The 11829-nt window shown below is 43.4% G+C and overlaps 1 protein-coding gene across 6 annotated transcripts in view; it reads left to right on the top strand.

Annotated features, from left to right (window-relative positions):
• Nucleotides 1–11829, top strand: part of NCOA3 (nuclear receptor coactivator 3) — a 163063-nt gene that overhangs the window by 78673 nt on the left and 72561 nt on the right. The gene's annotated exons all lie outside the window — the stretch shown is intronic.

Here is an 11829-nt window from a genome sequence, read left to right as displayed (position 1 = left end):
GACCTCCCACCCCCCCCCGCTCCTTGTCCCTGTCCCTTAACTGCCCTCCAGAACCCCACCCCCTACCTAAGCCTCCCTGTTCCTTGTCCCCTAACTGCCCCCTCCTGAGACCCCCCCACCCTAACTGCCCTACCCCCTACCTGTACCCTGACTGCCCAAAACCTTATCCACACCCCCACCCCCAGAAAGCCCCCCCCAAACTCCCGACCCCCCCTGCTCTCTGTCTCTTGACTGCCCCCTCCAGAACCTCCCTGCCCCTTCTCCGACCCCCTGACCCCCTTACCCTACCGCTCAGACCAGCATGCTGGGGAGGAGGAGCAGGGGGAGGAGCTCCAGACTGCCGGTGTGAACGGCCGGCCGGCTGGTGATCTGCGAATGCAGGGTGGGAGGGAGTGCTCTCAGCTGCAGGGGAGAGGAGGGGGAGGTGGAGGAGGGGTCTCTCTGGCTGTAAGTGGCACCATCCGGCCGGCTGCCCTGTTAGCCGCGTGTGCTCTGCATGGGGGGGGGAGTCCGGACATTTACAGATTCCCCCGGATGCTATTTTTAACTCTAAAAGCCGGACATGTCCGGGGGAATCCGGATGAATGGTAACCCTATGTAAATAACTCTCAGTGAAAAGCTGTTGATGGAGATAGTACTGATCTTTCTAAACACCAATATACAAATTAAACTTCCATTGGATGCAATCAGAGGTTTGCAATTAGTGGTTTACTACAGTGGGAATTTTTACCTGCTCAAGTGTAGAATATAGTGCCATATCTAAAAACATTTTACCTAAGATTGCTATAAATAAATGTCCTAGGAGGAGAGAGAATATTTTTTGATTTATTTACTTGGGCTTTTTTGAATAGTCAAGTTAACATTTTGCCCTCCAAATAGTCACTATTTCCCCTACTTATCAAAAGGGAAGAGGATGGAGTGCACATGTGTGAAAATATAACTATAAAAACCACAGAAATTGGCAGGGGAAATAAAGGGCAAGTTTAGCGTATCTCTTGTTTGTTTCTTTCTTTCTGTCTTTTAGTTGACTGGATTTCAAATTGAATGGGTCCTTTTATGTAGCAGAGTATATTTCTAGGATGTAATATTTAATTAAGGCCCAGATTTTGTAAACCTTATTCTCCAGAATAGTCCCATTGACTTCAGTGGGATTACTCCCAGGAGTAACATTTTACTGCATCTGATTCTAACATTGTAGCTTTGACCATTTAGAAGTTAAAATTTGAAAACCTCTAAACTCTTGACCTTGGGTAGATATTGCCATGTATAATGTATTACATACAGCTGGTGAAATCAGAATTGCCTTTTCTGGGGCTGCGGTTTGTGAAAAATAGTGTGTATTGGGCTACGTTGCATGACAGCTGACATTTATCAAGCATAACGGGCGCTTTACTCATTTTCACATTTTTAAGCAGCTTTCAAAATCTGTGTGTGCACACATGTTCAACATATGTGTCTAAGCTTTGAACATTTTGTTCTGAAGTGTATTGGCTCATTAACACAAGGGACTAAAGTATAAAACTTTAATGAGCCTCATGCATCAAACTTGTGCACAGTATTAATTTTATGTAAACTGACATTAAATGTTTCATGTTGCTCTTTACATTTAAAGGTTTTTAAAAAATCTCTTCCATAGCAAATGTCCTGGCTCTTTGAGCTGTGGTCAAGTGAAAAGCTCTCACAGTACACAGCATACCTGTGCAATAACTGAAATATGTTGAATGTCTGATACTGTTTCAGAAATTTGACTGTAATTTATTTCCTATTTTATCTGTAAAAGGCCAACACTACATATGTGAAATAAAAATCCCCAACCACCAATTTGATTTTATTATAATAGTAGAAATTATGTGTTTGCTCTTGCCGAACGTTTCCCTTAAAATTATCTGGCAGAAGTAATTACTTCATTGTAACTTGACTGTTTTTTAGGGTAGCAGTTTCCTATTACTGCAGTAACTCAATATATTGATATGCAGAGCACACTGACTTGATGCAAGGTAACTGGAAGCTCTAGGTGACTGGTAAAGATAAATCAGAGAAGTACAGTTGTGATCAGAGTCTTTTTCAAATGCTGGCCATGACTAAACAGTATAAGTGGTGTTTCTCTGCTCCTTCTAAGGAAAGCAGCAACTGTTGCTGAAAAAAACCCAAAACTTTAGTGTTTGATTTTAGTATAACAAGATGCAAATGTAAGTTGTTGCAGTGTACCAAACAAACAAAAAGTTTCAGTTCCATTTAAAGCACAGGCTAAATGAATGATTGTGAGGTTAGTAAGGACAACATATGGGACGATGTAAAGCTTTTTGTAGGGCTTTACTAAATGAAAAGTCAAATAATTAAATGTAGAAGATTGGTTTATTTATTTAAAAGCACCATGAGATAACTTTAAAATTCCTTGAGCACCTAGCAATCATGTAAAAATCCTCCTGCAACTTTACCAACCACATCAACATTCATATAAGTATTGAGGCCTGAATGCTGAATATAAGATGACCTGAGGATATTAATCTGACCCTTAATTTGTTCTCCCATTTGTTGCTTTTTAATCCTAAATATCCCCCTTCTATTATTTACCTCTTTTCTGTCATTAATGTGCTTATGATGCAAACTGCCCTTTTACAATTAAAAACCAAAGTTAGAACCAAACTAAGAACTTTTTATATTTTGTGTACTAACTATTCAGAATTTCACAAAAGAGAATTACTTCTTAAATCTATGAGGCGTTTTATGCCATTAAGCCAGTGTATGTCAAACTTTTTTTCAGTATGGATCACATTTGAATACAAAGATTCCCTGATGGACATCTACTTCACTATTTGCAGTCACGTAAAAACACCTCTTCTTGTCTGAGATCTTGTATAACTTTTATTTCAAGCAACTCCAGTAATTGGCTACATGGAAGAGCAATAGTAGGAAAGGATTTATTTAATATATTTTTAGCTGTCATCTAATAAAGTATAGTTCATCTAAAATTGAAGACATGCTCGCGCCATAGCTTCTTCTGACTGAAAACAAGCTGACAGGGTCACTACCCACATGAGGTTTTTCTTTGATGACAGAGAGTGAGGAATGCATTTTGAGTCTTTGACCTCTGATCATCACACAAAATGACCATTTGCTTTGAATATAGATCTTTTCTGTTAGAGTTCTTAATTTGCATTCTACAAGACTTTTCTCCTTTGATGGGTTATTTAGATACAGGAGTATACACAACGTAAATGTTTACTAGTACATTATAACAGGATGCAGATAAATGAAAACAATGCACATAACATCCCATTAGTTTTCATGAAGTTTAAACACCAAATACACTCTTGTATATTTAACAATCACTTTGATCTATACTAATACACAAATGAATTGGCCTGGGGCTTCAGCATGAACTGGCACCTGATCTCCCAGCATCACAAGGTACACAGTCAATAGGCAGGTCTTCCTTTTCAAACCAGGCATGCTTGTAAATGGAAAATCTACACTTTTGACAATCTCCCTCGTTCCCTTTGGCTCCCCAGCTCTTCTGCCTCACTGAAGATCAAAGGAAACCTGTTGTGCACTGTGGTGGGTTTCTTCTGCTCCTGCCAGGACACTAGCCTAGGTCCAACAGACAGCAGTGGTCTCTGGTAGCAGATCAAATACCAGGCTTTTTCTCCATTGCTGCAGGCTAGCATAGCCTTAGGTCACCTTCAGCCCAAAGAAGAACTTCCCTGAGAAAGAGTCTTCAGAACCACTCATTGTGGAAGTTGCTGAAGACTGTACAGGGGAGTCACCATTTTACAATACCTGTCTCCCTTTCAACAGCTTCATAGATCTGTGGGACCCTAGTCTTTAACTCAACCTTTAACTTGTATGAAAACTGCCTTATTGTCACTAGGATTTTGCCTTGAGTTGGTTAACTCAAGAAAACATACCTGTTTTTCTAGTGAAGGCACAGCCATAGTCTGAACTGGCCATTGCATAGAATTCCATCCCTTGTTACTTCTCTCTTCCCCCCCCCCCCCCACCTTTGACAGAACAGGAGACATCCAACATAGCTGCAACACTCTTTCACACTTGCTCAAGTTCAGAGTCATTGTTTCATGCTTCCCAGACAAAGAGAGATTTTGTGGTCTTCATGGAAAAATCAGAGTAAAGACATAATCTCTTTGCTCCACTTTGACAGCAGTCAGAAGAGATTTTCTAGCATCTATTAATCTCAGAGACTCTTATTTACGTTGACTCCTACCCATAAGAGATTTCTGTACTTTGACTGCATTTTCACAACAGTTTGGGGTTGGCCTTAGCTAAAATTGTGGTTATGATTGCAGCTGCCCTCAGGTAGATTATCTCCTACAGTAGAACCTCAGAATTCCAAACACCAGAGTTATGAGTTGACCAGTCAACCACACACCTCATTTGGAACTGGAAGTACACAATCAGGCAGCAGCAGAGAAAGGAGGGTTTAAAAAAAATGAAAATAAAAAAAGACAATACAGTACTATGTTAAATGTAAACTATCAAAAAAAAAGTGAAAGTTTTAAAAAAAAATTGACGAGATAAGGAAACCTGTCTCTGTGCTTGTTAATTTGAATTGATGGTTTAAAAACAGCATTTTTCTTCTGCATAGTAAAGTTTCAAAGCTATATTAAGTCAACGTTCAGTTGTAAACTTTGAAAGAAAACCAATACTGTTTTGTTCAGAGTTACGAATAACCTTAATTCCCGAGGTGTTTGGAACTCAGGTTCTACTGCAGGGGTCGGCAACCTTTGGCACGCAGCGTGGGCGGAGGGATGTGCTGGCTACGGCTTCTCACAGCCCCCATTGGCCTGGAGCAGCAAACCCTGGCCAGTGGGAGCCGCGATCGGCCGAACCTGTGGACGCGGCAGGTAAACAAACCAGCCCGGCCCGCCAGGGTGCCAAAAGTTGCCAATCCCTGTTCTACGTATCTATTTTTGAAAGACTGACTCATCTGGGTCCAGTCATTTCAGGAAGCTACTTGTGCAAATTGCTTTTTAAAGGCATTGGGTCTGGTGATAGATCAGAACAAGAGTTCCCTGACCTCTATCTCGGAGCTTCTGCATCTTGGAGTGGTCATGGACAGAAAGCTAGGAAGCTTTTATTTGTTCTTAAAAGATGCTGTTCCACTCTCTGTTCCAGACCTGCCAGCCCAACAAAACCATGACCATCAAGTGCTGTATGTCCCCTTTAGGAAATTTGGTGTACTGCCAGAGTCTGGTGCCCTGGGCCCAATGCCTTTTCCAGGCTCTCCAGCAGTGTCTACAACCTTCCTTTCATCTTTCTAGAGCAGGAGTGGGCAAACTTTTTAGCCCGAGGTCCACATCTGGGTATGGAAATTGTATGGTGGGCCATGAATGCTCATGAAATTGGGGTTGGGGTTGGGGTTCAGGAGGGGGTGAGGGCTAGCGGTGTGGGTTCTGGGGTGGGGCCAGAACAGAGTTCAGGATGTGGTGGGGGGAGGGCTTCGGCTGGGGGTACAGGTTCTGGAGTGGGGCTGGGGATGAGGAGTTTGGGGTGCAGGAGGGGGATCAGTTTGACTGCAGTTCCTGGCCAATGGGAGCTGCGGAGGTGGCGCCTGCAGATGGGCAGCGTGCAGAATCCTCTGGCTGCCCCTAAACATAGGAGCCGGAGGGGGGACATGCCACTGCTTCCAGGAGCTGCAGCATGCCTGCGTAGAGAGGCCCCCGCCCACGCTCCCCAGTTGGAGTGTGTGTGGGGGGTAAGCCCCAGATCTCGCTCCCCAGAAGGAGCTCAAAGGACGGATTTAATTAGCTTGCGGGCCAGATGTTTGCCCACCCCTGTTCTAGAGAGTTTCTCAATTCCCTCTACAATAAAAAAATATTTCTGATCTGATGGATGAACAGGTCAAACTCTGAAGGGATCATCTCTGGGATTCTTCCCAACTCCATTTTCATAGATGCTAGCCTGATCTGAGTGACTGGGAAGTGTGTGCATGTACATAAAATTAAGCATTTAAAAAGTGTTCATGGTTTGTTTAGCATTCCAGTTTTTCCTTCGTAAATATCCAGTGAAAGTTTCCCCTGAACTAATTTCATTTTGTTATCTCATAGAGTTTTAATGATGTTTTGTTTGTGCAACCCATGCTGTTTTGTCTGAATAGAAACAAACAGGATTATCACTCTAAAATTGTATTTAACAGGATAAAACAAATTATTTGCATGGGGAAAGTCATATTACTATGCATATATGTTTGTTTTGTTTTAGCAGCTTTGCAAACTGAAATTATTATCCTGATTTAGTATGTTGGTCAGTCTGTGGAACTCTTTTGCCAGAAGATGGTGTGAAGGCCAAAACTATCACAGGTTTCAAAAAAGAACTAGATAAGTTCATGAAGGATAGGTCCATCAATGGCTGTTAGCCAGGGTAGGCAGGGGTGGTGTCCCTAGCCTCCGTTTGCCAGAAGCTGGGAATGGGTGATAGGGGATTGATCACTTGATGATTATCTGTACTGTTCATTCCCTCTGGGGTACCTGTCATTAGCCACTGTTGGAAGACAGGATACTGGGCTAGGTGGACCTTTGGTCTGACCCAGTATGGCCGCTCTAGTGTTCTTATGTTTTACATATTTTGAAAATGTTGAATTAAGAGCAGAAGTTTATATATTTTTTTAACATTACATACATAGCAGCTCGAAGGCACTTAAAACTGTAGCTTGATGTCTTGCTAAGTTTGGTCTCACAGACAAGCTGTGCTGTATTGTGTTCTAAAAAGGGTCTACTTTGTGAAATGGAAAAGGAATGGGGAAGGAAAGTGATTAGAATATTTGGGGCAATACTGTCCTTTTTAATGATCTGTGCATTACAGTTCATTCAGAAGGCCCATAAAGATGTCTTCAGTTTAGTTTTTTTATTTAAGAATTGGTATGCCAATCAATTGTCTACTGTACTGTATATGGAACACTGGCAGAGTGACAGGCAAATGTGTCTGGTTTAACTTTAACTTTTTCCCCCCTTATCACATTACATTATTGTGTGTTCATCCTGTGTCTATTTGCTGTTTTCCTCCTCTGAGTAGCTACTGAGCCTCATATATATAAAACACAGACAAACAAAAAAACTTCAAGCACTTTAGTATCTTTTTTAATGTAGTAACTTAGGAAATTTCTGCCTGAATTCATGGTGGTTTCTCTTTGCATTGGCAAATTAGGGTTCAGTATCGAAGTTGAACAAGACCCTTCATTGCAATGAAATGAAGTCTGCCGATCCAATTTGTGTTTCTTGGTCTGCCTTGCTTATGACTTGGTTACATTACTGAGTCATAAATAACCAAAGCAATACACAAGACAGACATCTGCTGTTAACTACCTTGATGCTAAAGTGGGTAGTGTTTTTTGGTCTTAGAAGAATCAGCAAGAATAAACTACTGAGGACAATAATTATTTGTGATTGAATTATTTCAGCATTTCTGAACTGAAGACAATCTTGTGCTACATATTGTAATGAAGATATTTGAATTTCACATTCTGTATGGTAATGCTGAGGTACTGCTCGTGGTGCTTTGCAAACATTCAAGTCCCTGAAGTGAAGATCTGGCAAGAACCTTACCATCTGACTACATTTTGAACATATTACCCTGTTAATGTGAGCATATATACAAAACTCTTACAACATTTATTTTGTAAGCAATGTATAATTCTACCCATAAAACTAGTCATAATTCCTCCCCCCCCCTTTTTTTTTAAAGTGCCTGTAAGCCATATTGTCTAAAACTTAAATGCTGGATAATGAATAGAGCCTTATGAACCACTGTATAGAGAAGCATTATACAGAAGTAAAAGGGCTCACCATGCTACCCTTTTTTCAACACAGATCATTGGCACCAAGCAACAAATTATATAGCACAGAGCACAGTTAAGCTAGTATGCTGTAATGAAACCTATTGCTATGCCATACTACTGCTTCAATAATTGTATACAAAACTCATATTACAGTGTCACGGAAACATTTAAAAAAATTATCTGGTGTCATTTGTCTTTCACGGCTATTTTGTTTGCAACAGTTTTTCTCATTAATTGGTTGCATAATCGTAGGTAACTTCTCCAGTTTGAAGAGTTCCTGAGATAAAAGCCAGTTGGTTGTGATAAGATTGTCCAGCTATGATGGAGGTGATGCTGATTGGCACAAGAAATATTTTGAAAATCTGGCAAATTCTATTTACTCAGTTGAAGGCATTTGCTGGACTATTGAAAAAGTGTTTCTTAAGGCTTGCGTACCATACTAGTATAATTATATTGCTGTAGTTATACCAGTATAGCTCCCCATGTGGATGATCTTGTTTGGAATAACATTGATCTTTTTTTAGTTTAACTTAAACTGCTTCCAAAGCATCATAAGATTTAAAAAAAAAAAAAAAAGAAAGCCAGTGTTATTCCAAATAACAATGTCCCCATGGGAAGATACACCAATACAGTAGTCTGTAAATATGCCAGTTGCCACTGTATATAAACTCCAGCAGCAACCACAGTGTATAGGAGACCAATAAAGATTATGTTTCAGAGAGTATTTGTTTATTAAATAGCAACAAACAACACACAGAAAATACATTATTGAAAGGAACAGAACACTGAGAAGGGCACTCTCCTGATGGAGGCTCATAGCTGTGTGTAACTCCAGCTCTGATTTGCAAAGTGGTGGAGTGAATGGGGCACTGCGATGGGCCTGGAAGATGCAAGGAATGTGTGGGAGAAGTTTGGAGAAGAGATGGCAAGCAGTTCTGCATGGGCTGCAGCAGGGACAAGCATGCATGTGTTATGCCTGCAACGCGATTAGAGACTTCAGCATCTCCATTTGCTCCTCCATCACTTTTATCATCTACTCCTGGCCCTTATTCCTCTCATGCCTATCTATTTTTAAATGTTCATTAAGTGTCTTTCTCTACGCTCTGTGCTCTTGCAGCATTAGAGGATTGGAGCAACTCCTAAAACATGTTCTCCTTGCTCCTCCTCATTAGCTTCCTTATCTGGTGGAGGTGTTGCACATTTAGGGGGATCCCCTGAAGGCCACATCTGCAGAAGCACAGGAAACAATAAACAGATGCTTGATTGTTAGTGCACTAACATCATCAAATAATAGTAAAATACACCTCTTTTTCACTGTCCCTTGGCAAGCACACAGCTCGGTGAATGCCCTAAACATGGTAAATTGGGGTGAAGGGTCGTGTTCAGAATGGGGTAAAGGCTCTTGGTGATTTTTTTTTTTTTTTTTTTTTTAAGGGGATCACTGCAAGCGAATAGGGACAATATTGTAAATTCCGCCACTGTTTTCCAGAGGCAGGATTCATTGAAGCGGATACCTCACTCCTGAGGGTATGCAAGGGTGCATCTCCTGCATGCATGCAGTTTCAGACCCAGTTCCTATGCTGCTCACCTGTGTGCTGCTTTGGTTCCTGCACAAATGATTGCCAGTTGGCACGGGAAAGTTTTCTACAACGGGGAAGGAACAAAGCAGCTCTGCTAAGGAACCTTCGGCAGAGGATTGAATTCCTCTAGGAAGGCTTCCTAGAGATCTCTCTGAAGGATTCCCATGAAATCTCTATTTGCATTAACACACTGTTCAGCAGGGCCCCCACTGCATAGCTACACAGGGAAATGTGATGCAGATGCAAACACAGCTAGTCTTTGTATGTTTCTATCCCTCAATCCGCCTCTGGCATATAACAAAGCAAAGGACAGCTCTACCTCATGTAACCGAGCAGTATCGACTCAAAACGAGCACCTCCCAGAGCACCCTTCTCCTGCGTCATATGCACCAGAGACTGAGTTTTGGGACTGGCTGAAACCCTCCGGGGTGGAGAAAGGGTCCTGGCTCATCATGGTACTGATGACCCTGTTGCCTGTCCCACCTCATCGTCCAGCTCCACTACTTTGTCCACTAATTCGTCCTTGGTGTTGAGTCTGCTGGCTCCAGCCCACGCTCCTCCTTCCAACCCCTACCCCACCCCCCGCGAAGTATCCATGGGCTTGTGGAGGTGGGGTTGCCACCCAGGATGGTGTCCAGCTCCTTATATAGAAGTGGCAGGTCTTTGCTGCAGCACCTTGCCTTTTGGTATGCTTGCCTCAGCTCCTTTATCTTCGCACGGCATTGCTGCATGTCTTGTTCTTAGCCCTTATCCAACATGCCAGAAGTGATCTCACCATAGGTATCGAAGTTCCTTCAGCTGGAGTGGAGCTGGCACTGCACAGCCTCCTCTCTCCACAGACCCAGCAGATCCAACAACTTTGGTGCACTCCAAGCAGGGGTCCTTAAAATTGCCAAATCAGTATGGCAGACCCCCTCTTCCACTGCGCCTACCTCCAAGAAGGTGGAAAAGAATACTACGTCCCTGCAAAGAGATTTGAATACCTGTACACTCACACTCCAGCAGAATCCTTGGCCGTATCTGCCATCAACGAAAGGCAGGGCCAGCCGAGTGGCACACCAAAAAATAGACACCAAGAGGCTGGACTTGTTTAGCAGGAAAATTTATTTGACATCCAGCCTGCAATTTTGGGTGTGTAACCATCAGGTCCTACTAGGCAGGTACAAATTCAACCTGTGGAACTCCATCAGCAAGTTCAAGGAGGCCATTCCACAGAACCGAGCCCAAGAATTCGCCACCTTAATAGAGGAAGGCAGAGCGGTAGCGAGAGGTGCCCTCCAAATGGCCTGGGATGCTACAGACTCGGCAGCCAGGGTAGTCGCCTCTGCGCTGGTCATGGGATGCAGCTCCTGGCTGTCCCCAGCGATGCAAACCAGTCTGCAAGATCTCCCATTTGAGGGAACAGGGCTCTTCCCTGAGCTTACTGATGCATGGCTCCACGGCCTTAGAGAGTCCTGTGCCACCCCCCTTTCCTTGGGCCTGCACACTCCTCAGCAGGGTAGGAAGTGTTCCATTCCTCCATCTCCTCAGCTGAGTTCCTGGGGCATCCCCTGAACAAGCACCTACAGGAAAAAGGACAAAGACAAGGGGTTTAAGCGGCAGTGCCCTTTGTCTTCCTGTTCCTCTGCCCATCTGGTTCTTCCAGAAGCCAAGGAAGCCAGAAGCAGGCATTTTGAGAGTGTGCCCTAGAATGGCACCCTGTTCACGTCTCAGGATCCACCCTCCTACTCTTTCCTCAACTGCCTGCGCCCTTTCCGGTCACCCTGGTCGTGGCTGACCTCGGACTGTTGGGTGCTTGACATAGTATCTTCAGGCTACACCTTGGCCGACCCTCCCACCCAACTCCCTTCCCTGTCCCTCTTTAGGGACCCTTCTCACAAGCAACTCCTCTTTCAAGAGGTCGAGAACGTTCTGCACCTGAGGGCAGTGGAGGAGGTCCCTTGGGACATGAAAGGGAAAGAGTTCTACTCCCGCTACTTCCTAATCTCAAAAGCAAAGAAAAGCCTCAGACCCATTCTGGACCTGCACCACCTCAACAAGTCTCTCAAGGAGTTGAAATTTTGCATGGTCTCCCTGGCCTCCATTATCCTCTCCCTGGATCCAGGACACTGGTACAGCGCCCTCGACTTTAAGGACACATATTTCCATTTTCCTTGGGCACAGGCGTTTCCTCCGTTTTATGTTGGACCACCATCATTTTCAGTTCTCGGTGTTGCCCTTCGGTCTCTTGTCAGCTGTGAAAGTGTTCGCAAAGTGAATCGCGCCAGTGGCTGCTTACCTGAGGCACCGAGGTGTCAAGTTATGGATAAATTTGTACATTTGGTTAATAAAAGGCGGATCCTGGAATCGGGTATGGTTTGCTCCATCTGCCACGACCTGGGGCTGGTAATAAAATAAACGAGAAAAAGTCAACCTTAGCTTCAGCGCAGCACATAGAGTTCATTGGAGCAGTCCTTG

The sequence above is a fragment of the Trachemys scripta genome, chromosome 12 (genome assembly GCF_013100865.1).
Source record: "Trachemys scripta elegans isolate TJP31775 chromosome 12, CAS_Tse_1.0, whole genome shotgun sequence".
Taxonomy (NCBI): domain Eukaryota; kingdom Metazoa; phylum Chordata; order Testudines; family Emydidae; genus Trachemys; species Trachemys scripta.
Note: the sequence above shows the minus strand (reverse complement) of the source record. Positions and strands in the feature narration are given on the sequence as shown.